At 48.7% G+C, this 15,845-nt stretch overlaps 2 protein-coding genes across 3 annotated transcripts in view; one reads left to right on the top strand and one right to left on the bottom strand.

Moving 5' to 3' along the window:
- Positions 1 to 5,103, bottom strand: part of LOC142588433 (beta-1,3-galactosyltransferase 1-like) — a 27,126-nt gene extending 22,023 nt beyond the window's left edge. Inside the window, exon 1 of one of the 2 annotated variants that reach the window (XM_075700170.1) lies at positions 4,899 to 5,103. The gene's annotated coding sequence lies outside the window, so the exon portion shown is untranslated. The remainder of the gene's footprint in view (positions 1 to 4,898) is intronic. The other variant, XM_075700169.1, reaches the window with a different exon arrangement.
- The window catches only part of LOC142588435 (CD63 antigen-like), a 57,523-nt gene that overhangs the window by 23,341 nt on the left and 18,337 nt on the right, over positions 1 to 15,845 (top strand). The window lies entirely within an intron of this gene.

Below are 15,845 nucleotides of genomic sequence, written 5' to 3' on the forward strand. Positions count from 1 at the left end.
ACTGCGCCGCGCCTGACATTATAAGGCCACGAGAGAACGCCGCAGAGAGCGCCTAGATTTCCTCAGGCGTGGCAGAGACAGCCCGAAAACGCTTCCGCTTCGCGCGAATTCAGCCTCGCTGCCGACACAAAACATTAACACATCAACAGCCGCGTGAAAATTCCCTTCAGCTATTGCCGGCTTGTGATACGCTCCTATAACCGCGCGCTGTTCGCACTTGTCAGCAAATGAATATATATATATATATATATGTATATATATATATATATGATATATTTAAGTACTTCTTCCCGCATTCGTCACGCTTTGTTTTACGGACTCTTTCGGGACCTCCTTGTTTGCCACACCAAAACCGTGAAATTGCGACCCCGTTCTATAGCAGCACCGATGTACCTGCATACCGCAAGTAGGCGGACCAAGACCGATTTCGGGGGCACCAGTTGCGCGTACGCACTTTCGACTTACTAAGTGCAACAGGAGAGAGACTCAGCGGGACGAGTCGATTGTGAACAGCTGACATTTTCAAACATTTTCGCTCCGACCCAGACGCAGACAACGGAGGAGAATGAGAAAGGCGGTTATGTAAAAAATGGTTACTTCATTTATTGTGCAACCGAAACGAGGGGGAGAGACGACGGTGTTCTTGTTCCCTTTCATCGAGCTCGCGATTTGCTTATTCGCTGACGGCATGTTCTGCTCTCGAGTATGCAGCCTTCAAGTATATAGCTGACAAAACTCGGATTCTTGCAGTTCGTATACCGTCCTTAACCAAAAGTCTACCTCTGCCTTTAAGTGCGAATATATATATATATATATTGGGGAGAGGAGCTGTAATCAGGCTTCCGGTAAAAGCATGTAAGAGTACCACATGGATAGCATGTGGACCATGCAGGTCGTGTGTATACGCATATTGTCCCGGGAGTGCCATAAGTTCCCACTGTCAATGTCTCCATGTAGTTTCTGTCTAGCACTTCAATAAAGGACAACTGATATGGCATTGTGTGATAAGCCTGCAGTCGGCCATTTCAAAATAATAGTTTGATCATTAGATAGGAAAAGAGGGAACTCGCGTATATATATATATATATATATATACGTGTGTATGGTCTAGTTGTGTATATGGAAACATTACTGCAAAAAAGAAGCCATTTACGCGAGAGAATAATCCACACACCTGACCCTTTCGGTCGTCGCACAGTGAGTTCACACGCAAACGCCAAGCTGTGCACGAAGCAGCTAGGACCAAAAGTAATTATTTTCTTCGGGTTGGGTCGGACGTACACTGTCACGTCATCGTTCCCTTTCGCCGGCGCGTACAATCGACAACAATGACAAGAAAAAAAGAAAATTGTCGTTGCCGCTTCCCCAGGAATGTCGTGTTTCCGTGCCAATCAACAAAGACGGGTCCATAAGGAAGGGACGGTGGCGCATTACGGTTGTCATAAGCGTTCCGTTTTTTTTTTTTTTTCTTGCGGTTACTAGCAGGAACGCCAAACGACCAAGTCAGGTTACTTCAGATGGTGTGCACTCCTTTTCCACTACCTTGCAACGCTTGTAGAAAAAGACGAACACGCACCTAATCTGCCAGCAGCCTGCCAACAATATGGGCGAAACAAGCAAATTTTCGAGAAGACTTGCGGAACTGATACAATTCTAACACCCGCCGCGGTGAATAAGTGGCGTTGCACTTTGTAACGTTTTGTACAGTCATAGGTTCTAATATAATAATCCTACTTTCACAAATATGTAAATTATACAGCGGAATAGTCGGCTTGCAAAGACTACACGAAGTATACGTATATGCTGCGTGCTCTCACGTAAGAGGCTTCTCGGCTCGCTCTGTGCCGCGCAAGTATACATGCACTCGGCGATACACACCATGCACAAGCCTGAGAGATATCGCTCTAAAAAAGCGACGCTGCATATACATAAATAGAATATGCGCAACTCGTACAGGAAGAATCATGGATCGTCAAGGTTATGCACGTACCCAAGAGCAACCAAAACCGCTTCAACAAACGCGGTCATCTCCTCTGCTGTATCGACGCCGCGGCACCTAATCAGCCTAGGAGGAGAACCAGACGAGAAGTCTCCTTCTGGAACGTTCACCATATAGCAGACGATATCTGAGTTATCGAGTGGACAAATAAGAAGATTACTGCTTTCTTCTCGCGCAGATACGCCATATCTTGGATCTTTACTATCCAACAACCTCCTCTTGCTGCCCTCGCGGCGAACCCGCATTCGTTCAGAAACGCGTCATTTTAAACTTCACTGTCGTCTTTTCGTAGCCGACTTTTCTGGTACAACCTGTCTATAGACCTAATACGCAGCAACACTCCCCCTCCCCCCTTCCTAGTGCCATCCAGAATCATAAAATTGAGAAGAGAGGTGCGTCGCAAAAGCAACGAGCCGCAGAGGAACGAAAATATAGATATGTACTGAAAGCACATTTTAAGATGTACACAAAGAAAGGCACATATCGGATATAACGACATACGGCTAAAACGATAACATCTTTCGGCTTACTTATCAAGCTTGCTGCTGTCGTCCTTAAGGAAACCTCGTTTAGCATACGACTGACATCTGGAAGGATGCTCTTCACTCCTTTCATTTCAATTTGGCGACATTTGCCTTCATCTGGTTGTCTATTTCTTAAATAAAGACGTTGGATTATGTAGTACGCAATGCCAATTCGCCTTAGTAAAGGCTTAAGAGCCCGAAAATAACACTCACATACACATGGACAAACACTCAAAAGCCCACATGCAAAAGCTTTTTCTTAGTCTTTCTTTTCTTCCCAGTGTTTATCGCGGAAACTTGAGAAAGAACGGACAGAAGTCGTTACATATACAGACGGTACTTTCAACAATGGTTTGTAAGAAGCAGGATTACGGGTTTATATACCCAAGACAAATACAAAGCATGCGCAATGAGCCATCGAATTTTTTTTTTTAGCAACAAACGTTTTATTCCGGTTCACAGTATACACTGCACACCGAGGGAAATTAGGTTAAATGTGTTTTCCAACAACTGACAAAGGCCCAGCCCCCATTGATAGTTCAAGTACATGAGGTTGCAGCATAAAATTTACAACATGTTACACATACAACGTTTACAAAGTCACTAAGTGGAATTCAAACATGTTCCATATCACACGTAAAAATAACAACAAATACAAAAATGACACGCACGAAGATAAATATATTGCAGCAATGCAAGCCATTATGTAACATGGAAAACGATAGTTTAAAAATCGGTCATTGATAGAAGCAGGGCATTCATTGTAGACAATTATTATCTCGATAAGTATCGCGAAGGAGAACTAGCACTGTTGGCCAAGATTAACCATTGTTGCAGATTATATTGTTATTCTGGTAATTTCGTCTTTATGTCTGTGCAAAACAAAACACTCATACAACCATAACAAGCGAGCACTACAGAAAATAATTATGTCGTACCATCAAGGATCGAAACTCAACCCTTGCAAACTTGTCTTCTTGGGTTGCGTGCAGCCCAAGATACAAGTTCTACGCCAATTCGATTCGCATACATTCGAGTACACCATTTACGACCATCGCGGACTTCCCGTAAACTTCGTGCGGACGCGGCCACGCATGAGAAGAGCCTACTGAACCTTTAGCTTCGAGAGCAGTCTCGCATTGATACGTATACCATCACCGCAACAACTTTAAGGACCGCAAGATCTAAGAAAGAGTATTTCCGCAGCCTATTATTCGGACTTCCAGCCTTTTCTAGCATATCCCAGAAAGTCCCAAATGTCTGCGATGTACGAATTAGGTCCTAATTTATAAGTCCAAGAACGACGTATGTTAGACGTCACATGCATGTACGGTTTTGCCAGAGAAATTCAGGATGTCTAGAGTACGTTGCTTTGAGTTAAGAAAGCGACGGTCTGTAGATTTTGTCACAACCTCTAATGTACGTTTTAACAACTTGACATATAGGTCTTTTCCAGTCAGTCCACACATAATTGTCCTGCCAGATCTTTATTTTCCAGTTTCTCTATGACAGAATTACGTTTTCTTATTTTGTCCAAATTATAAAGCCTGCAGCTCGTAGGTGAGCATCTTCGCGTATTTTCTGAAACAATTTGCTTTTGAAGCTAACGTTAATTCAATACGCCACTTGTTCCTGGCAGGAGGTCTAGAAGAATGAGTTCTCTATACTTCCTCGTGTGCTTCGCACGTGCACGTACGTGTGCACGCGATTGTATCTGTTTTTGCTGTGAGGCCGTTTTTTCCGTTGGATCTGTCACAAAGCATCTTGCGCTAAATTAATATACATTATAGCAAATGCTCTGCAAATACTCTGCATATGCTGGACAGTCGTGCATGTACCTGGCAGTCGCAGCACAAAATTTATGCAATGTATTAAACCAGACATGTCCGCCCTATATGAAATATTAATTGTATGTTTCAAATATCATACTGTTACATATGGGCAATATCGTTGCAACGTGATTTAGACAGCCGTTTGTCGGTTGTGGTAACGTTGATTCTTTGTAAAACGGATATAAGAGAACGTCTCGTGGATGGATGTGTCTTAGGTCCGACCAAGAACTTCTCACGGGTGCCAATGCAACCTTCTATGCGGTTTACTGGGATGCGAACGACAGTGTTGAGCGGTTTTTTACTAGCTAAGGTCGCAAGCGGCTCGGAAATTCATCGTTTTCTCAGACGTCGACAGTACAGGCAGTGCGCTTCTAGCGACGCGATCGAGCCCGCAACCACGTCGATCACGCGATCGTCGGAGTACTTCTCAGCTGTTTGAACGGCCCGCAAAGAAGACACTGTTCGGCAAGTTCGAACACTCAACTTCAGGAGGTATACGCACTCGCCTGGCGGCCGAGCAGCCATCCGAGGCAGTCTACTCACCCGATCGGCATCGACGGCGGGCGGTGGTGCGCCTGCGAAGCGCCGCCGTCGTCCTTCCCGGGAGAAAGCATGTTTCTTCAGTCGTCGTCGTCGCTCGGTGCCGGCGGCGGTGCGCGTCGCTCTCCACTTGCGAAACGTCGCCGACTCAACCGCTGCTGGCGCGAGGGCGGCCGGCCGCTTGCTGCGCCGCTGCTGCTCCGCGGTCTCGCCTTGCCGCAGGGGGGCGCCAGGGGTCAGGGAGCCTTCTCCCTCTCAACCCCTCTCTTTCTCCCCCTCACGTGCGCTACCATTTTACGTCGCTGTGGTGACCTCGCGGGGGTGTGTGCAGTGTGCGCCCACCGGAGGCCTCTTTGCCTCGTGCCAGTCCATGTCTCTCGTGCTGAGGGGATAGAAACTAATTATACTGTACGCCGTACCTGAGAGCCAAAACTTTTTGTCTGTATGTCTGTCTGTCTGTCTCTCTGAGACTTTTGGTATCTTTCTAAGCACCTCGCTATTAGACTACGGAAGACGAACCACCTGCGAAAAAAGAAGCAGTCATCTGTCAGTTGCATTAGCAATGAAATACTCTTTACCAGGCCCCAGAAAACCCTTTGAAGTCACGCTAAGGTATAGTAGGCCGAACCAACTGAAGCAATACGTACGTTTAAACTACTTTAGGATTGTGTCAGTGCGCTCGAATTCTGGAATGCGAGGTATAAACGTCACGGCACACTCTGCACGTCTAATTGTATCTCGTGGTTAAAGCACCGGCCGGGCTCCAAGAATGAACCACTCCGTTACAGCGACGAAATGCCCGCTCTCGGCGAAGAGCTCAAATCGGGAAATTGCAAATGCATTATATCTGTCAGTAGCTATAGTTTTATTTTTCTTGCTCTCTCTGTCATTCATCAAGCTAGAGTAATGTATGCACGTATAACCGAGGTCGCGGGATCGAATCCCGGCCACGGCGGCCGCATTTCGATGGGGGCGAAATGCGAAAACACCCGTGTACTTAGGTTTAGGTGCACGTTAAAGAACTCCAGGTGGTCGAAATTTCCGGAGTCCTCCACTACGGCGTGCCTCATAATCAGAAAGTGGTTTCGGCACGTAAAACCCCATAATTTAATTTTTAACGTATAACCATAAGTCGTCCTCTGTTTTGTCATGTCGGTGCTTTGAGCCCTTTTCCCCTCCTTCTTCATTTTATAATTTCTATAATTGTCCGCAGGAAAAAATATTAGATCTAAGGACAGCCGTTGTTCTCACTTTCCAGAAGGCACTCCAATCCTACACCGTCTTAAGACCGCTTCACACTTCGGGGCTCTTGTCGGCGAAGTCACGGTGTCCTTCGTTGCCCCGTCTTTGCTTTGGGAGAGTGAGACGCTAACAGACTCGCGCGCGCTTCCATTGTAGTTTTTCCGACCATTTCAGCATTGATCCGCTCTCTCGACATCCCATCTTGTTTTCGAGACTTTCCCGTCTTCTTTTATATACCCGCCCTCCGAACGTCGATCGCTCGTCTGCTTGCCTCACAAGGGAAGACACAGTGACAAGCCGTCGGCGGAGCCACCACTCCCGCGACTTTGGAGCAAAAAAAAAAATAACGAAACCATGCACTATCAACGTTTACAGAACAGACCCGCCGGCTTCTGGTGCCTTAAACGTAGACACACCCATTACTTCGTCCGCTAGACTAGACGAGCTGAGTCCTGTTCCTTCTTCATGGTCCGTTACTTTAGGTTTACCAGGAAGTACCTGGTGGGGCCAGAGACACCACGTGCTGGAGCGCACGCGGTTTGCGTAGAAAGAAAATCCGGCTGACACGCCGCAGCCGCTTACAATCGCGCGCCCGCTTGTCGCGCGCGGTGTTGCGGTAAAAGAGTGCAGCACACGGAAAGCCAGAGCTCGCGTAAGCCAATCAGGAGAGCGCGCACGCTGGCTCACCGCTGTGTTCTTCCGCGAGTGAGTGAGTGAAATAATTTTATTGGAGGTCCGGCGAGGACGCGAACTCGTCGCGCACCCGGCTAGTCCCACGTCGGGACTCATGCCGCCTGCTTTCTAGAAAGGGTTTAAGCAGACGACGCGGGAGCGCCCCGTGACCATTGCGAACCACAGATGACTATAACCGCTTTTAATAGAAGTCTAGGTCATCGCTATGTTGCGCTGTGAACGCTATGGTACATTGAAATCGAAAGTAGCGAGAACGAGCATATCCCCAAAGACGACGCTAGACAACAAAGAAGCGCTCATTTCGTTCTCCCAATTAAACTTTCTAATTTCAGTACCGAATGCTCTGTGTTAAAGGGCCACTCTGACAATAGTATAACTGCCACCGACAGTACATAGAAAACAACCGCATAGAAAGTTTGATGCTCGCTGCAGGAGCGCTTAAACATCGCGTCCGCGAATATGGCATGGTGATGATGATGAAATAAGCTTTATTAAAAAAGATAGAGCCGGCGATCTTGCTTATGTCGCCCTCAGGTGAGTGGCTTCCTTGCTTTGCTCGGTCCACCAGTAGTCACTGGTCCTCCGGGTCAGCGCTGGTGAGCAGCAAAGCAACTAATTTGAACAATAACTTTATAAATGCTGAAGAAGGATGAACTTGAACGAGAAAGGAATATGCACGAAAGATTTCACCCTCGTTGTATATTGGCGAACTTTCATATAAACCTTTGAGTTGCGATTAGCACTTGCATTGACCAAATCCTTTTTTATTTTAGTTTTTTTCTGTTAATGTTTTTGTCCCTTCGCGTCACTATTCCAAGCATGCAGTCTTTAATACTTTAAGCTGACAGCATCAGTCTATAACGACACCAGTACTTTTCGAAATAGCAAAGGCTATTTGCCGAAAAGGAGGGGCTAGCTAATAAAAACTAAGCACTTGCGATGCTCGGCATTGGAGAGATTTGGATTAGGGGACGAGAGTGACTTGCGTACGCACTAGGGACGACGGTACTGCGCATGCGCAGACCGAGACGTAGGGGTCTGCGCATGCGCAGTACCGTGGCCCCTAGTTCTTGCGTACGCAAGCGGCTTGCGTGCCCTAATCTAAATCTCTCTACTATTTTCTCAAGCGGACTATATAACCGTGCCGGCCCGAGCACGCCTCGCGGTTTCCACAGAGCTGCATGTTTTTAGTGAAACGAGGTGCAGAAGAAGGCTCGCGCACCCGTCGCGGGCGGTGTGCAGTAGTACACGCGAGAGCGAGATTAAGGACGACACGGGCAGGGTCGCCCGGGTTCAACGCAAACCGACGCCTATGTGCATTCTGTCTCACACAATTGAGTGCAGCATCGCGCAAGCCAGAGCTTAGCGCGCCATCCAGTCCGACGCCGAGTTCATCAAAACCTTGGGCGCTGAAGAGTTCCTGAATCGGCGTTACTCATCGCGCTTGACCAATCACATGGCAGCCAGCAGCACTGTAGGAGTGTGCTGAACTGCGCTGGTTGGTGCGTCTTGAAGGGGGATCGAACAGCCCAAAAGACGGCACACGCCGCGGTAGCGTGAGTGACTATGGCAATATACTCAAGGCGGCGGGCTCGACTCTGCCGCGGCCGCATTTCTATATGGGGGCGGAATGCCAAAACGCTCGAGAGATTTTGGTGCACGTTAACGAATCCCAGGTGGACAAGATCAATCCCGATCGAGTGCCCAACTACGGCATGCCCCGTAGCAACCAGAGTTCCTTCGGGATGTGTATCAATCAATCATACATATCAGCAAAATACGGGGCGAAGTGTAGGCGAGGGACTGTGTCTGTCGTCTACACTTGGTCCCGTCCATTGCGCGGTTCGATCCGACTTCAACCTGGGACACTGCGGACTAGGCGAGCCGTTCCGCATGTCAGCAACACTCTCTTGAAGGAAGTTCGTCGTGGCACTTGATAGCAAAGTCAACGCAAGGTTGTCACGTATGCTGATAGGTTGATATAGTAGCATCAGTTAGTAAAGGTAGAATTAGACGCAGATTGTACTGTCAGTGTGGCGATACTGTGAACCAATTGCGACCCGCCACAAACTTTGACGTTTGTCACTAAAGCAACATTTAACATTTGACGTCGATGTTTTCGAATGACTCCATTTGGCGTGTGAGATGTTATTTGGTAGCAAACAGTTATAGTTAGTACGCAGTAGGTAACGAGGGGAAATCGCTGCTGCTCCGTCTCTCCTATTAGCTGGTTACAAACCGTAGTTACGATGTGCTTAGCGGCACAAGTGACGAGCCTGCATTTTTTCTAGGTAGGTGATTGACATGTTGACATATTGGACTGACATCTTGACAACGATTGACATATTGACAAGAGAGAAGAGAAATATTTATTTGAGGGAAAAGCTGAGAGGTCGGCCTGGAGTGCTGTGTTCTGGTCGTCTACTCATCGTAACGATAGGAGTCCTTGCTTGACAAAAACAAGTCCCCGCTGGTGTAGATGTCGGCCATTAGACTGCGCCTTCCGCATTTTTTCTTCTCTCAGAGTTATTTCGTACAAGGTTTCTTTTACTTTGTTTATTAAGCGAAAACAGCCTTTTTTGAAAAGAGTGAACCTCTGGATAAAGAAATGTGGAGTAAAGAAAAGCGACAAGGATACAAGGGGCAGACTACTCGAAAGGAGCTCGTACTTCTTTCTTCGATGAAATTGTACTGCTCACCTTCATTATCATCAACGTAATATTTTATGTCCACTGCATGAAGAAGGCCTCACTCGCTTTCGTGCCAGTGATCCTCAATCACCACTATCACGCGTCAGCTGACTCCATCCATAGGCCTGCAAATTCCCTATCTCATCGCACCACCTGCCTTCCTTGCACCCGTTTCCTCTCCCTTGGCACCCATTCTCTAACACTCAAATCTGTTGCGCTTTTAATCACACGCTCACACACACACACACACAAACCACAATTGGCCCCACTCTAACGACTCGGCAAATCACGAGTCATTGTCGCGTTTCGTAACTGGCCGCATCCACACAAATTCGCCGCAGCTCACACGGCCGTGGCCCTACGTATAGCTTCCACAGTGCTGCATGGTTTTCTCTTTAGGGCCGAGTTATGTGCACGCGTACGCGGCACACGCCGGACTGACGCCGCCGTGCTCGCGAATACGTCAGCGTACGCGCGTGTACGCGCCGGTCGTTTCTGCGTCCCCCGGGGGCGTTCTTCCTGTCACCTCCCACTCCCACAATAGACGCCCACGTACAGGCGTGCGTGTCGGGCGGAAGGAATCCTCCTGCGGCGGCGGTAGTTGTTGCACGTAGCTGGGTTTTGCATAGGATGTCTCGCAGGTGCGGGAACGCGACGGCGTATTTCAGTCTACCCGATCCAATCAGCGCTTCAAATACACATGTCGTGTACTCTACTGTCCTGTCCTCACATAACCAGAAGGAAAAGGTGTGTCCATGTTCAAAACACATCATCTATAACTCGTGGCCGGGTGCTCTACTTCAAGGACACATTACGATGCTGTCGAGTTCAAATTCTGAGAGGCGCCCAAACACGGCGACAGCTCCGCACACTCCATCCTTTGGTTCCCTGCCCACGTCGGCGCCATTGAGGGGGTCCCTCTGAACCTCGAGCGCGTCTGCCCACGAGGCTGCGCGTGGTTTTACCGACCGCGCTGCCCTCCCTTCGGGCGACTCTCTCCCCGTACACAGAGACGCTCCTATCACGCACAATGAAATTACTAAATTATTTTACTTAGAGAGAAGGCTTTTCCCGCCGCCTCGCGATCCAAGCTAAACAGGCCGCAGGCGGTCAAGCTCAGACCCTTGCAAACTAACTCCTACCCAAATCCGGCGTCCCATAACAGCATATATCCTGAGATTTAACCGAACTGTTCTTGCGTGGCCTGTGGTGAGGTTGCTACTTGGTCTCACATGCTCTCGGAGTGCGTTTCGTGGGACCAGAGTTCACCGACAAAGAGTGGGACGCGCTCCTACGAAGTCTCGCCTTTGAGGACCAAATCCTGGCCGTCCAGCGCGCCCGCGATCGGGCCGGCAGGCTAGACCTGTGGGTCCTGTCGTGGGATTAGCCGAGTGCGGGTTTTATCGCGTTTTGCCGGACACAATAGAAGTTTATTCACTCACTCACTCAAGTCCGAAGTTGTGACTGACCACATGCAAATATGTTACATCAGATAGACTCGCTTCTGCGTAGCCCCGCTCTAGAAAAGCAAATCCTGGCCGTCCGGCGTGCCCGCGACCGGGCCGGTGGGCTATACCTGCCGGTCCCGACGTGGGACTAGTCGGGTGCGCGACGAGTTCGCGTCCTCGCCGGACCTGCAATAAAGTTTCTTCACTCACTCACTCACTCACATCAGATGGGTCTGTGCGTTTGGTGCGGAGGCGTGATAGATAGATAGATAGATAGATAGATAGATAGATAGATAGATAGATAGATAGATAGATAGATAGATAGATAGATAGATAGATAGATAGATAGATAGATAGATAGATAGATAGATAGATGTGCGCGGGCAAGGACTGTGGTGGTGTCCCTTTAGCGGAAGTACCGGTTCGCACAGCTAGATTTTAATGCGAATAGCATTCTTAGCCTATCTATCTATCTATCTATCTATCTATCTATCTATCTATCTATCTATCTATCTATCTATCTATCTATCTATCTATCTATCTATCTATCTACCTATCTATCTATCTATCTATCTATCTATCTATCTATCTATCTATCTATCTATCTATCTATCTATCTATCCCCTTACGCCAACCGAGCGGCCCAAGTTGTCTACCTGCTTGGGCCGATGTGCTCCAGGTCGCGATGCTGTCGTTGTCGTCATTCCAGCCTCGTGATCTTACTCTTGCTATGCCATTGTCATCACGCCATCTACCCCGACCCAGTCACCCAAGTTGTCTAATAGTTTGGGTTATTACATGAACGGGCCGTCATCGCCTTCATTCCTGCTTTGTCATCCGACATTCGTCATACCATCGTCGTCATACAGTCGTCATGCATTCGTTGTCACAACTTCATAGTGTTGCCGCCGTGTTCGTTCAATCGTCGTTATTCCAGCTTCGTGATCTGACTTTCGTCATGCTGTCGTCGTCACGCCTTCTACTCCGACCCAGTGGTGCCTACAACCACTGACAAAGCTGGGTCACTAGGCATATGTTCCTTCCTGGCCGTCCAGCGCGCCCGCGATCGGGCCGGTATAGACCTGTCAGTCCCGTCGTGGGATTAGCCGGGTGCGCGTTTCATCGCGTTTTCCTGGACCCAATAAAAGTTTATTCACTCACTCACTCACTCACTCACTCACTAGGCATGTGTTCGGAGTGGTGATGCGGTCGCGCTCATTGCATCGTCGTCATATTCCAGCTTTGTCATGCGACTCTCGTCATATGCCGTCGTCCTCAAGCCATCGTCGTCATGTCTTCGTCGCCACGCTGTCGTTTCATCATTATCGGCACTTCAGTAACGTCATCACATCATCGTCGTGCCGTCGTCGTCATACCGCCTTCGTCGTTCTATAGACGTCAATTTCTCTTCCTCATTGTATTGTAATCAGTGTCCTTCAATCGCGATTATGGCTCCCTTGTCATGCCGTCATCGCCAGTCGCGCTATTACGCCTCCGTTGTCAAACCGTTGTCGTGATGCCGTCATCGTCCCTCCAGCTCTGGTCATGCCATCGTCATACACGTCTCGTGATGCAGTAATTGTCACGCCATTGTCATCATACACTAGTCGTCATCCCATTGTCCTCATGCGTTGTCTTGCCATCGTCGTCATTGCATCGTCGTCATACATTCGTCGTGCCATCGTTGTCACACTGTCGTTCCACCACATTCATCACGTCAATATCTTCATCCCATTGTCGTCGTGTCGTCGTCGTCACACCACCATCGTCGATCCACCGACGTCATTTTTTTGTTCTTCATTCTATCGTAATCGTGCTGTCGTCATTCAATCGCAATTATGCTGTCGCTGCGATGCCATCGTCGTTACTGCGTCATCATCACACAGACACTCTCATGCATCCGTTTTCACACCTTCGTCGCTATGCCGTCTTGATCGTGCGATCGTCGTCATTTTCGCTTCTTCATCCAGTTGTCGCCATACAGTGGTCGTCATACCATCGTCTCGTCATCTGATTGTTCTCACGTCGTCGTCGTGGTCACGTTGTCGTCCTTATACCATTATTATAATATAAAAAACATTTTATTGGAATGTGTAGATTTCGCCAAAGAATTTGAGGATACATTTCTCAAAACTGGTGATAAGCACAGTATCTTGCGTTACGGCCTCATTGTTGATCGGCTTCTATTCTGCAGTTGATACGTTTGCCCCAAAGTTAATATTGTCACGTTGAAGTTTGTGATGGCGAACAAACACAGTTGCACAACGCAAGTCACAAAGCTAATTGTTTATTGGGCGAATCTGTGTCCAGCGAAACCAGTAGCACAATGACAGGAGCGAGCACACTCGTCGACCGTCGAAATCTGATCTGCGGGTCGAGCGCGTCGGCTTTTATGCATGACTCCTCGAAGGTTCCAGCGTAATCGTTGGTGATTGCATACCTCCCCAAAAGTACAATACTATTCGCGTCGTGCATACAATCTGATTACACTTGCAAAGTTCGGCGAGAACCTACACGACAGATAGAAGCAACGATAACACTCGAGTAAGTTCCGGATCATACAGGTGCGTCTTGCGCTGAGCGATAACTTTAAATTTTTGTCGGGTGAAATGCAGTCCCCGGAAAAATAAATAAGGACGCGTGCCACTGCAATACAATAGAGTATTAGTTCAGCGGACGCAAGCGGCTTGCGCGCGCAAGAACTAGGGGCGCCGGTACTGCGCATGCGCAGACCCAGATGTAGGGGCCTGCGCATGCGCAGTACCGTCGCCCCTAGTTTTTGCGTACGCAAGCCGCTTGCGTCCCCTAAACTAAAACTCTCTAATGTGACAATGTATATAGGGTGTCCTAGGTAACGTTAGCCGAACTGTTCAACGAAAAGAAAAGGAAAACCACGCATAAACACCACGCAAGATACAATTTTAAGACCTTTACGAGGTTCCCCGTAAACCCCGTAGGTCTTATAATTGTATCGTCCATATCGTGCTTGTCTTTCTTTAAGTTTTTTTTTCATTGGACAGCTTGGTTAACGTTAGTTGGGGCACACGATATACAAAGTTAATTAGCGAGAACTTAGAGCATGATACGAACTTGACGAAAAAAAAAACATAAATAGCGCAAAGCATATAATTTGGACATCTGTCCCTCAATAACTTTTGTTTACAATTATATAAACATTAGAAAACACGTAGAAAGAGTTTAACAACAACAATGACGATGGCAGTATTTAAATAAATTAATGTAACTGCATGCAAGTGCAATTGTTTCTCTGATCATGCGCGGATGACGCGCCACTGACATAAAAGAACTCGAGGCGCTGCACGGTACGCCATGTGATTTCATTGTCTTTCTTGAAGAAACTGTCATACCGCGAATCATGAAAAATCTACTAGCGTGAACTACCGCTGGCGTGTCTGTTGTGATCACCAACGTGCCCGTGCACGCTTCAGCACACGTGGACACGTGCGTTGACTATAAGGCGTGCAGCGTTACGTTATTTTATTTATTTCTTCCCTTGTTTCTTTCTTCTTTCTCACTCCCCCTCCTGTTCCTCGACAAGGCTAGCCTTGGAGTTGCACTGCTCTCCTCAAGACTGGCGGCCTTTCAGGATGCAGGATGCTCGCTATCCCTGCACTGGCTACCGGCGCACGTAGGGATCCCGGGCAATGAAGAGGCAGACACTCTCGCAAAGAGCGCCCAAGCGTCCCCCTCAGCCCTGCTGTAACGGCCGCGGACATCACAAGACACAGGCTGCGCCGGCACATCATCGCCTGCCATCCGAAAGGGTACCCCTGGGACGGCCTCCACGGCCTCTTCCACAGCACGGCCTCCCACGAAGGGATACCTCGTTGCTTCTCCGACTGCGGGTTGGTTGCTACTGGACGGCAGCCCGCCGGCACCGCCTTGGGAAGGCCACGTCGCCAGCCTGTGCCTCCTGCGGTGACCCAGAGACTCTGGAGCACCTTCTGCTGGCATGCCCTGCTCACCTGCAGCACCGGGGCCGACTTCTGCAGGAGTTCTCCCGCCTGGGGCTCCCGTGTTCACGACAGGAAGACATCCTATTCCCCAGTCGTAATCAGCTACCAGCCTTCCTAAGTGTCATCGAGTACCTCGACTCGTCGAGGCTCTCGGCGAGGCTCTAGGAAATTTCTTCAAAGACGAATAGCCTAACGGCGATTCACCACCTCGGGCCTCCTGATCCGCCTCAACTCCGCTTTTGCTGGGCCACCTGCTATGGTCTATCACCAATTCATTCCTCCGGTCGAAGCCACTGGGCCTTCCAGGCCGGACTGCTCCCTGTTGCCATGGCGACTCTCTACCTTTCTCCCTCCTTCTATCTCCTTCACTCCCATATCGGTGCCCCTGCTGGCGCTGAGCCGTGCTCCCGCAAGGGTTGCAGAAGATAGTGCCAGACTTTCCTCCTTTCCCTACAAGAACCACTTCTCTCTCCCTTTTGTATTGCGTATTCCTAAAGCCGGTGCTGTCAGGGTTACCATGCATGGTCAGCTGCCGATACGAGTACAGCCCCCTTCATGTATAACCACCCCTTGGCTCGTCTACTCATCGCTTCCATCGAGAGCAACTCAGAACGCTCCAAAGGTGTCATATCTGATATACTAAAAAAAATAAAGTGGAAAAAGAAAAGAAACGGAAGAGCGCAGTCGCACGTACATGGAAATCAAAAAAGAAAAAAAAAAGCCGCGCCTTCTTAATACACGTGAATCCGGCGCGTTCCCTGCCGTCTACCCGTTGTGCATCTGATCTACGATCAGCGTCGCGTTCGGCCATGCACTAGCCACAGGCAAGACGCCGCTCGCGGTACAACTGATTGGCCGTGATCTGCGGCCACATCTAGTGCACGCGACTGACGAAAGGCG

This window comes from Dermacentor variabilis, chromosome 7, assembly GCF_050947875.1.
Source record: "Dermacentor variabilis isolate Ectoservices chromosome 7, ASM5094787v1, whole genome shotgun sequence".
In the NCBI taxonomy this organism is placed as follows: Eukaryota; Metazoa; Arthropoda; class Arachnida; order Ixodida; family Ixodidae; genus Dermacentor; species Dermacentor variabilis.